Genomic DNA, 12,983 nt, shown 5'->3' with positions numbered 1-12,983 from the left:
CAAGGTTTCCCTTCAGAACCATTACCCCTTACCAAATATGGATCACATATTATAGAGGGTAGTGGATTCTAGTAGGATCTCCTTGTTAGATGGTTTCTTAGGTGTTATAGACATATTTGGGCACTGCAACCCCAATCACATATTTCCACAAACCAAGGACTCTCAAACCCCTAAAAGTGTTGTTTCATACCCTAAAGGATCAAGGTTAGCTAATTACATCGTTTCTTAGAAGTTCTCCCTGAAAAACTGCTCAGAACTGGTCAAACCTGGACCATACAAACTGCTCCATGTTGAGGGTGTGATGCATCTCACTTGCTACACACAAAGAGTGTGATGCATACTGAAAATCCCTTCTATAGGGTGCGCTGAGCGAGAGTAGACATATGGCAGAAGTAGTTTGCTAGGTGGAAACTCAAAGAATATTCTAAAAACTGCTCATATGACACTTGCCTCTCTGAATTCGCCCAGGGATGAGTAAGAGATCATGAAATCTCCAAGTGGAACCAAGAACTATCAGTGAAATGACACTAATCAAAATCCCAGAAGCTGACTCACTCTCCTGCAAACATCTATATATGGATCCCTCATCCTAGAGATCCAAAGGCTGGAATTTGGTAATTTGTAAGGAAGTGCTATTAGTTTCTCTTTGAGACATTATATTGTTGGGTGATCTTGCTTTTTATGAGGTGAAGAGGGCTTTCATGCTGGGAGGAAGATGCTGGATCAGACAGGTTGGTTGTAATCCTCTCTTCTACTACTTCTATCAATAAAGCTATTTGAGTTTTCCTCCATATACTTGTATATCTCTGAATCTTGTATTTACATATGCATTTGTATGGTTAATGTACATCTGATCCTATATTATTTATGGTTATATATCTTTATGCTTTGATGGTAATTTGTTGCTTTGACTCTACAGGTGTTCTTTGAAGCGGGACAAGTGAGAAAGGAGTGGCGAAAGCTTTATCAAAGGAGAGAGGAAACAAGCAAGGAGACAAGCGAAAGAATGAGGTTGGTACTCTCTACTTCTCTCTCATCTATCTCTCATAGAGGAAAACACAAGTAACTTTAGTTTGTTTGTTTCTAAGATAGCTACCTGTCTTAGTGGGACTAGCAGCTCTGAATGGACACTATTTTTTCCGATAACAAAATGGCGACTACTCTGGGGAGCGAATATTTTGTTTGTTTGTTACTATTGTTTGCTTTATAAACTACAGACGGAGCCTGAAGTTAAGCCAGCTAGCCTTCGTACTGCTTTTGCTATGCAACTACAAAGTAGATCAACGCTGCTTTAGTCAATCTCTGGGTTGGTTTATGAACTGAACATCTGACTTGTAAACATCCTAGGTGCCCTGGTGGTAGCTCAAATAACCTCATTATATCAACCCCTATACTTTGTATTTACTGCCTATCATTAACTCAGCCTAAGATACCTGAACTTAGCTGCAAACTGTGAGTAAAAACCAAGCTCAGTCTCATCCCTGGACCATCGCACTGTCTCTAATTGGCAACCTAGATGCATCGCACCTCCTGTGTGTTGCAGGTGAGATACATCCCTTTTTCCCTATGCTACAGGTGTGATGATTGAGTAAGACTGTTTCTGCCTCCAGATTTTGGTTTTTTCTTCATTGTCTTCAGCTTTATTCAGTAGTTTTGCTATCTATGATCATTATATCATTGTTGAAACCTTCTTCCTTTACATTATTCAGCCTCCATTGATAAGGAATTGTGAATGTTTTTTTATGTATTTTTCATCATTTACAGTCCTCCTTTGCAAGTAGTAGCTTAATCGAACTGTCGTCTTTTGATTTGAAAGTGTCACAATTGTCATTTTCAGTCAAGAAAAAGAGTGTCGTAAAGTATTCCTATTTTAGATAGTCAATTACACTTTTTCCATTATACTTGATTTGAAACTATTAGTATTTCAAGTGTTGAAAGCAGTTTTAAATTCGAAATTGCAAAGTGTCATCTTAGTCTTCCTTTCGTTTTTTGAAGAGAAAATTGTTAGTACTATCGCTTTGAAAGAAGATAGTTCAGATCTGTACTTAGTTTTCTTTTTGTCATTCTCACATTAAGGAAACTGAAAAACAAATACATGCATGTGCATTTGCATTTACACTGCATGCGGAAATTGATTTAGGAAAAGTGCATCTAGTGTGTGCTCTCTGCTTTATGTTGAAAGAATTTTATTTCTCTTTCCTTAGTAGCTAGGATTTTCATTGCTAAAAGAAAGTAAATGACTGTTTATCATCTTAGATTGCATGTTTAGGAATTGTATATCTACATCACGCGATGAACCTTAAAGGAAAACTTCTTAAGAAAGATCAACTGTAAAATAAACCTCAATGAACATAAAAACGTTTTGGAACCTAACACACAACATTTAGAAGTCTAGGGTAGAGACGTATTTCGATGTCGTAAAGCCTGGTAACTATCGTTTTCATCGTAGGTTGGGTGATTCCTCCTCTTTGATACAAAAAATGCTAGTACGGACTTGTGCTCCCACGTACCGTCAAGTATATATTGGGAGACCACAATAGGCTATATCCTTTATCCTTAGGAAGCCGTGTCTGCCGCCCTATCGATCACAATGCATTGAACACAACATTCGAGAAGATTGACTGTCGTACCATAAAAAGTATTCTGCAGTTTTGCGATTGGTTTGGTAATCCCTCTGTCTAGATTTTCGGAGTAGTCACTTTCTTTCCTTTTCAGACTCCTTAAAATAGAAGGTCCATCTGAGGACTTATCACTTCAGGCTCATTTAAAATCTAAGGCGACTAGAGTCATCTTTAGCTTTTTCTCGACTCTTAAAAATTGGAAAAACAAGTTGTGTCAAAGCGTCATAAAATTTATTTTAATCAGAATAACATCATTGTTCCCTCGTTGGTCTTAGGTTAAGAAAATGGAGTCCACCAATCAAAGATTTCCCCTTGGGGGGAATCCTAGTCCTTTCTCTTCTTGGGGAGAAGTTGGTGCTCCACACATGGCTACATTGTCCCTTCCAGGACTCACAATTGGCCTGCCAGTATGGTTTTTCTCGACCTTTGTTGCTCAAAACATCGTAATTCCTCAACAATCAAATTAGCAACGAGATGATACTGAAGTTGCTCCCCCACCTTCTACTTTGTTTGTTTCTCCCTCTCTTTCTTCCTCTTCTCTTGGTGAAGCTAGTAACACTAAAATTCAAGTAACTAAGAAGAAGAAGAAAGGGAAGGAGAAGAAGAAGAAGAAGACAATGGCGAAAGGGGGCAACCATGCATCATCAGGCGAAAATTGACACACTACACCATCCAACCTAAATCTCCATGTTTCATTTGAAAGGGAGACCACTATCATCGAGATTGTCCCTGCATCCCACGGATCCTGAGGGATTGGTCTCCCCGCTTGCACAATCCAGTGTCTTCAACCTCTGACGATCATGTTGAGAGCACACCATCAACTAGTGAAAATGAAGTCAAAGGACAGAAAGGAAGATCTAAATTTCCTTGTAGGCTGTGTGAAGGTGATCATGCCCTCCACCATTGTCCCTTCTTAGATGAAGCTAAAAGAGTCTTGGATAACTGTCCTGCTTCACCACAGCGACTTCCTCCTGGATACAAGAAACTCTTGCCAAGTCCATCACTAATTTGAAAATCCAAGTGACACACCTTTGTTGTCAGTCGAAGCACCTATCATTGAATATAAACCCTCTGAGTCCAAATCAGACGAAAGTCAATAGGTCAAGATGGCAGTCGACCCAGTCTTGTCTTCAGAAGGTCCACCTTCAGATGATACAGTCACCAAAGAGAATGAGAACGACATCGTTCAAATTCTTTTTGTTAACACAGAATCCGATGAACATGGGGGCAATCTACCCATTCCTTTACTACAAGAAGGAAGTTCGTCAGAGATTCATCTGGCCATTTATTCGATCCCTCCTTCAAGCAATCTAGTTGTTTCCTTTGATTGGAATCTACTAGGGAGACCCCGCCTACCATCTAATGTACCATTCTGAATCATAGTACAAGCTTACAGAATGATCATGGTTGGTACTATCATAGATGAAGGGGATTCTATGAGTATCCTTTCCTCAACTACTTGGAAAGCGCTTGGTTTTCCATTGCTTCTGCCCGAGATTCGAAATCTATCAGGCTTCAACAAAGGAACCAGTTGATCGTTAGGGATCCTTCCAAATTTTCCTATAACTTTGAGAAGGAAAAATATTTATCTAAATGTGATGGTAGTCCAAGGGCCTCTAGATTACAATCTACTCCTTGGGTGTGACTACATTTACAGCATGGGAGTTATTGTTTCCTCACTCTTTCGAGTGATGTGTTTTTCGTATGAAGGTGGAATGGTCCAACTAGTAGACCGACTTTCATTCCCCGATTCAAACACAACTACTAGTCAAATGCCATCCCTAACTAGTCTCTTTGCACAAGGAATGTCTCATCAACCTCCAGTCCATCAACTTGATGAACGCAAGTGATTTGGTGATTGTGACTAAACCTAGGGGACATGCACCCTGGTCTGCTTCACCAGGAAAACTGCAGATATAAGGTAGGTTTCCGTATAGGATATATGACTAGTCTGACACCCCTGTCCGTTTAGGAAAATGGGATTAGACTGGAAAATGATTCCCCCGTGAAAGTGAAAGGTTATGTGATTGGAAATTCCCACCATTCACCTTTGTCTATTTTGGACAGAGCCAGGGAAGTGTTTTTTCTACAAATGCAGATGGAACAACCTTGCTTTAATGCATGGTAACCTGGAAACTCTACTTCTGTTTATACCTGGGGGCATGCAAACCTTTTTGCATGCAAGTGAAAAATGACCTTTTATTTTCTTAGTTTGTAGGCTATCAACCCTTTAACCTCATAGGATGGTCATTTCTAGCTTGCATACAAAAGGCTCTGGAGCAAAGTTTTGCATGGGGCAAGCTCCCTAAAAAATGAACCTACCAATGAGAGACATTCTTATTATATGACTAGCACAAGCAGGTTTACGCGAAGTTCAAGCTCATTAAAAAATAAACCTAGCAATGAGAACACGTTTCCTCAGAGTTCAAGCTCATTAAAAAATGGACCCACCTTTGGTAAATAATCTTTGCGATCGCATAGCTATTAGCTTTTGAACCTTCGTCATGTTCTTACCATCCCCTCCATTTTTTTAGCCGATCATATGCCTCCATTTGATTGTTTACCCTTTCGAGGAATAGTTGCGACGAGTAATTCTATTAGCCACGTTATTTACATTGCTGTGATTGAAAAGTTCCAAACATTACCTAGAACTAGTTGCTATCCAAAAACATCACTCATTCCTCAAAAACGAGTCTCCTTTAAGCTCTTTTTATCTGACTTGTAAAATATGAAAAGATTGCCTAGCAATTGGCCTCTCTAGCTTGTTAAAGTGATTGGAAGTGCCATCCCTCCTCTATATTTTAATATTTTTGGACCTTAGGGATCGTTACACAAAAAGATTGAGCGTTTTTCTTGTTTGGCTCGTTAAAACTATTGAAAATTCATCCCTTTCGTATTATTTTATACTTTTTCGGACTTAAGGGATTATATTACGAAAAAGGACTATTGGAGTTTCCTTTCTGTCTCTTTTTAGACTCTCTAAAATTGAAAAGGACTGAGTTATCTTTGTTGTTAAACTCGTTAAAACAATAGGACAAACTTGTCCATGTAGACAAGAACGAGTTCCATTGTCACTAGGCTCACTAAAACATAGCGATAGGTTTGCCTAAAGGGAAAATTATAGAACAAGCATATGTTATTGTTGGGTCCCTATAATACTAGTGATTACCCCATTACTATTATAGTTATACCCCTTATTTATATTGTTGTGCCCCTATTACCCCCATATTGTTATTTTTGTGCCCCATAGAATCCCTCTATTGTTATTTTTGTGGTTTTATATTATTATTGTTAGGTTGGCTGGATTATATTGTGACTCCTTAGACTCCTATATATAGAAAGGAGGTTTTGTCATTTGAATCATCAAAGAATTGTTCATTTATGTAATGTAAAGGAGGTTGCCCCCTCGAAGAGGCTGAATTCTAAGGCGTTGATCTATCTTTTCTATATTTTCTTGAGCTAGTTTCATAACATTTGGTATTAGAGCTTTGGATTCTAGGGTTTCGCTGCTCCAAACAGGTCATCGTGGAATTTTCGCTATAACTTTTTTTCTATGACATTTCAGAAGTCACAAAAAAAAGCCCATTTGAGAAGAAATCGTGCTGAACCTTGGGTCCGAATTTCAGAGCTTTTCACGCGATATTTTCGGAGATATGATCTGAGGAAGTTGGTCTTTTTGCAGACTCCTGAATTACATTCAAAACAAGTGACCTGGGGAAAATTGTCATAACTTTCTCTTTGGGAATCAGATTGAAATTTCGTAAGAAGTTACAGAAAGAGGACAGACTGCAGTTTCTTGTATATCTTTTTTAGAACCAAATATTGAAAATTGTACACGTGGCACTTCATACAAATTCACTCTTCGGGAAAGGCCTATAATCAAGTCATCTTGGGAGATTGTGCATAACTCTTTCTTGGAGAATCCAATTTGGATCAGACTGGTGGCATTGAAAAGAGGACACAGAGAGCTACTATAGGTCACAAATTCAGAACTAGATGATTGGAAAGTACAGAGATACATCAGAGGTAATATCGAGCTCCTACAAAGTGAAAAAAGGTGTGTAGATTTTCTTAAATTTTTGCTTAAGCTTGGTTTGAAAAATTATTTTGAAGGAATTCAAAGGGCATAGTAGAGAATTATTATCGGTAACTGATGCCCCGAGGAAAGAAAATGCAAACACCTAGTAAGGAACCTGAAAGCTCTAGCATGACTCATGAAGAAGAGGAAGAAATGCTACATGATATATCAAAATTACAAGAACAAGTGCAACAAATGTCACGCTCACAAAAGTTAACAGATGCTAAGATAAATGGCGTGGAAGCTAAGATAAATGGCATGGAAGCTAAGATGAATGGCATGGAAGCAATATGGACAATTTGAAGATAGATTTGAACACAAATTTGAAGACAGGCATGGCAGATTTGAAGACAGATTTGACAAATTTTCTACAAAAAATACTTACTAATGGTGAAAAGGTAGTAAAGGAAACTCATGATGAGAACAAAAGAAATGTTAATCATGATTCCATAGAAGCTAATGTTGGATCGAAGAATCACCATATTCCAAAAATCGATATGAGGAAGTTTGATGGCAAGGATCCCGCCACATGGATATTACAGATGGAGCAATTCTTCGATCTCAATAATGTGCAAAACACACAAAAGGTACGTATGGCAACTGTATATTTGGAACCAAATCAGTTTGTATGGTATCAATGGCTTTGTTCTCGTAAACAATTTATCACTTGGGTAATTTTTACGGAAGAATTGAGGATACAAAAAGCAACACCTTTTTTAGCCAATTGATAAGTCTCAAACAAAAGGGTTCAATAATGGAGCACATTGAGGAGTTCCAAAAATTGAACATAAGGGTAAAAGATATTCCAGAGGAGCATAGGATTGATGTGTTCATAGGGTCTTTAAAGGATAATATCCAACATGATGTTCGCCTTTGGGAACCTGATTCATTAGAGAAGGCATTCAGGTTAGCAAGAAAAATGGAAAGCAAAATTATGGCAACTAGGAAGCATACCACTCACAACTATAAAGACGGAAGTGTTGTTGCCCCTAGTCTTCCACAACCTACAAGGTTGACACCACAACAATTGGAAGAAAAAAGAGCAAAAGGGCTTTGTTACAATTGTGATAGCAAATACACAAAAGGTCATAAGTGTGCTGAGAAGAAATTATTCTACATAGATTGTGAAGAGGAAGAAGAAAAGGAGCAAGAAAGGTCAAAAGAAGAGGATATATTCCAGGAACAAAGCCTAGATGAAGAACAAATAAATCCGACCATATCTTGTAATGCATTGGCGGGAATTACCACTCCTCAAACCATCAAGATAGAAGGACAAATCAAGAAGAAAAAGGTAATAGTGTTGATTGATTCAGGAAGCACCCACAATTTTATTCATTGTAGGGTAGCAAAAGAATTGAATTGCTTCCTATATCCAGCACCAGAGTGTCAAGTGATGATTGCAAATGGAGGAACAATAAATTGCTCTGGAAAGTGCCATAATATCAAGCTATCCATGGGAGAATATGTATTGACTAGCCCAATGCTTTCCATTCCAATGGGAGGTGCTGATGTTGTACTAGGAGTCCAATGGCTACAATCCTTGGGTACAATAGCTTTTAATTTTCAAGAACTTTTCATCAAATTTTCTATGGAAGGAAAGGAAGTTGAATTAAGGGGTATTGCAGGGAAACCAGGAAAGATAATCAGCTCTAATGGCATGACAAAGCTTCTAAAAAAGGAGCAAAGAGGTGTAATTGCACAATTATGTTCGCTAGATGTTTCCACATTGGAATCATCTATTTCTCCAGATCTCCAAAAAGTCCTGGACAATCATTCCAAGGTATTTGAGACTCCCAAAGGTCTCCCACCTATGCGTGATCATGATCATGCTATTCATCTGATTCCAGGAAGTGTTCCTCCAAACATCAGGCCGTACAGATATCCCTATGTCCAAAAAAGTGAAATTGAACGTATGGTTGCAGAAATGCTAGAGGCTGGTATAATTCAACCGAGTCAAAGTTCTTTCTCAGCTCCAGTAGTATTGGTGCACAAGAAGGATGGATCATGGCGCATGTGTCCGGATTATAGGGAGCTCAACAAGCTCACTATTAAAGATAAGTTCCCCATTCCTGTCATTGATGAATTACTGGATGAATTGCATGGATCAATTTACTTCACCAAGTTGGATCTTCGTTCGGGATATCATCAAATCAGAATGAAGATTGAAGACATTCCGAAAACGACATTTAGAACTCATGAGGGTCATTATGAATTTTTGGTCATGCCTTTTGGCCTTACCAATGCACCTTCAACATTTCAAGGTTTGATGAATTCAATTTTCAAACCATTCCTTAGAAAATTTGTGTTAGTATTTTTTGATGATATACTAATCTACAGCAAGTCTTGGAAGGATCATGTTGAACATGTTGACAGGGTGCTACAACTATTGGAGGAGAAACAATTATATGCAAAAAGATCCAAATGTTTCTTTGGAGTCCAGGAGGTGGAATATTTGGGTCATATTGTATCTCATGAAGGAGTTAAGGTAGACCCTAGCAAAATTAAAGCCATTAAGGAATGGAAAATCCCCACATCCATAAAGCATCTGCGAGGATTTCTTGGGTTGACAGGGTATTATCGCAAGTTTGTTAAGAATTATGGGAGAATAGCAGCACCTCTAACAACATTATTGAAGAAAGATTCATTTTCATGGACTCCGGAAGCAACAAAGGCCTTTGAACATCTTAAAGAGGCAATGTGCCAAGCACCGGTCTTAGCTACACCGGACTTCACAAAAACCTTTATTGTGGAATGTGATGCTTCAGGAAATGGAATTGGTGTTGTTCTAATGCAAGATGAAAGACCCATTGCTTTTGAAAGTCGTCCAATCAAGGGAAAGTTTTTAAGCAAAGCTATTTATGAGAAGGAAATGTTGGCAATACTCCATGCACTTAAGAAATGGCGACCCTACCTAATGGGAAGACACTTCAAGGTAAAAACGGATCATGATAGCCTTAAATACTTTTTAGAACAAAGATTATCCTCTGAAGAGCAACAAAAGTGGGTCACAAAGATGTTGGGTTATGACTTTGAAATCATCTACAAAAAAGGGAAGCAAAATGTGGTGGCAGATGCACTCTCAAGAAAGGATGAGGATGTGGAAGCATTGTTGTGTGCCATTTCTATTATCCAACCAGATTGGATAAACGAAGCAAGGGAGGAATGGAAGAATGACGAAGAAGTGTGGGCACTTATTCGAAAGCTACAACAAGATTCCAGTACTTCTGATACATTTAGCTGGCAAAATGATTCGTTATGGTACAAAGATCGCTTATACCTCTGTAAGAATTCCCAGCTAAAACAAAAGATTCTTATGGAATTGCACACTTCTCCCTTAGGAGGGCACTCAGGATTTTTAAAAACTTACCACAGGGTTAAGAAGGAATTTTTTTGGGATGGCCTTAAATCAGATATTCAAAAGTTTGTGGCGGAATGTTTGGTTTGCCAACAAAATAAAGTTGAAACAATTAAGACACCGGGTCTATTACAACCTTTATCCATTCCAAGCCAACGTTGGGAGGAGGTTTCAATGGATTTTATCACAGGTTTACCCAAGTCTGAGGGAAAGAGTGTCATCATGGTGGTAGTTGACAGACTTACCAAGTATGCACACTTTTGTGCATTATCACATCCATTTAAAGCCAGTACAGTTTCTACTGCATTTATGGAAACAGTTCAAAAGCTACATGGAAACCCAAAGATTATTGTAAGTGACAGAGATCCCATTTTCACTGGAAATTTTTGGACAGAATTATTTTCTTGTCTTGGTACTCAGTTAGCTCATAGCTCATCTTATCATCCTCAATCTGATGGGCAAACTGAGATAGTAAACAAATGTTTGGAAGGATATCTTCGTTGCTTTGTATCTGATAAACAGACACAATGGGTCAAATGGTTGCCTCTGGCTGAATGGTGGTATAACACTTCCTTCCATACAGCAACAAAAATGACCCCATTTATGGCACTTTATGGGTATCAACCACCATCCATCACATCATATTTAAGAGAAAATTCTAAGGTTCAGGCAGTGGAACATCACATCGAACATCAACAACAAGTCCTCCAACTCTTAAAGGATAACCTCGTGTTGGCACAAAATAGAATGAAACAACAGGCAGATCAACATCGCAGTGAAAGAAGTTTTGATGTAGGTGATTGGGTATTCCTACGGCTACAACCATATAAGCAAATGTCCCTAAAGCAAGCTAAGAAGGATAATAAATTATCACCAAAGTATTATGGTCCGTACAAGGTGTTGCAAAAGATTGGTACTATGGCATACAAATTGGAGCTTCCTGCAGCTTCTCGATTGCACCCAGTTTTCCATGTTTCATGTTTAAAGAAGGTTATAGGCGACAAGCTCCCAATTCAAACAATATTGCCAGAACTTGACGAGGAAGGAAAAATTATATTGGAACCGGAAGCAGTCACAGAAACAAGAACTCGACAGCTACGAAATCGATCAATTTCAGAGTATCTTATCAAGTGGAAGAACTTATCCGCTGAAGATTCCACATGGGAGGATGAGAATTTTATGCAGAAGTATCCAGAACTACTCAAGCGTTGAGGACAACACTTTTTTGAAGGAGAGGGGCATGTTGGGTCCCTATAATACTAGTGATTACCCCATTACTATTGTAGTTATACCCCTTATTTATATTGTTGTGCCCCTATTACCCCCATATTGTTATTTCTGTGCCCCATAGAATCCCTCTATTGTTATTTTTGTGGCTTTATATTATTATTGTTAGGTCGGCTGGATTATATTGTGACTCCTTAGACTCCTATATATAGAAAGGAGGTTTTGTCATTTGAATCATCAAAGAATTGTTCATTTATGTAATGTAAAGGAGGTTGCCCCCTCGAAGAGGCTGAATTCTAAGGCGTTGATCTATCTTTTCTATCTTTTCTTGAGCTGGTTTCATAACAGTTATCCTCCTCAAGCTTGAAAAAAATAAAGAAGTACCAGTCAGCAATGACTGGGGAAAAAGGGAAGAAAACTTGAATAACTTCGTTGGTAGCAGGTCGCTCTTGAACATGACATTTTCACTCCATCACCATGATTGAGTCGAGTTGGGTTATTCCGTTCACCGGTCATATCACCATTGGTCCTTCGTACCATCCATCTTGGGGTTAATGCTACCAATCCATTCCAGTGTTGCCAATATGTTCAAGAGAAGTCGCTCAGAGAATTACCAACCCAGCTAACGTCTCATCTACTGCGATACCTTAACGCTCCATTCTTTCATGACCGCCACCCTGAACCTTGTATCATCAGATTTTTTTCACCTCCACAAAATCATTTGCTCCGTTCCGTGGCGTAGATGTGGGATTCATTAAGGCCCTCCTATGATGGGTCACTTCTTGTCAACATCAGCTCATTATCCAAGAAGTTGACTTAGGAACAACCCTTTCAGTACTTTGAAGCTTGCATGCCTCAATGGACACTAGTTTTCTTGATAACATTAGGGTATTTAGTGCATCATGATGATTAAGATAAAACATATTTTACTACTCCTTAGGGAACTTTCATGTATGTGAAAATGCCCTTTGGATTAATGAATGTTGGTGCCAATTTCCAAAGAGAAATGGAAATTGCTTTTGCAAATGAAATTGGACATTTTATTGTGATTTATCGCGATGAAATCACAGTTTTCTCAAAGACTAATGAAGAACACCTAGCACATTTGAGAAGAATATTTGAAAAATGCAGAAAATTTGGTATCTTGCTGAATCCAAAGAAAACATTGTTTGGTCTTGAAGAAGGAAAACTTCTAGACCATTTAATTTCCAAATATGGAATCATAATTGACCCTAGTAGGATTGAAGGTATCCTTAAACTTATTCATCCAAGAAACAAAAAGCAACTTCAATATTTTATTGGAAAAAATAATTTTTTGAGAAGATTGATACCAAATCTTGATGAACTGCTTAGAAATATAACAAACATGCTCAAGAAAGACACAAAAATTAAATGGAATGTTGAAGCCAAAAAATCTTTTGATCTGGTCAAACATGCATTAACAAAAGCTCTAGTTTTAATTAGCCCAGATTTCACCAAATATTTTATTATCTTTTCTTTTGCATCTAAACATACTATTGTTGTCATACTATTATAGAAAAACAGTGAAGGATATGAACACCCAATAGCATTCTTTAGCAAAGCTCTCAGAGATGCTTCTTTAAAGTACAATATCATGGAAAAACAAGAATTTTCTTTGGTCAAAGCAATAAAATACTTCATAGTTTATATTTTACATTCTCATATCATTGCTTATGTGCCT

The sequence above is a fragment of the Pinus tabuliformis genome, chromosome 5_2, assembly GCF_031772625.1.
Source record: "Pinus tabuliformis cultivar Carrire ecotype Pingquan chromosome 5_2, CPIR1, whole genome shotgun sequence".
In the NCBI taxonomy this organism is placed as follows: domain Eukaryota; kingdom Viridiplantae; phylum Streptophyta; class Pinopsida; order Pinales; family Pinaceae; genus Pinus; species Pinus tabuliformis.
The sequence above is the reverse complement of the archived record's forward strand: the minus strand, read 5'-3'. Positions refer to the sequence as shown.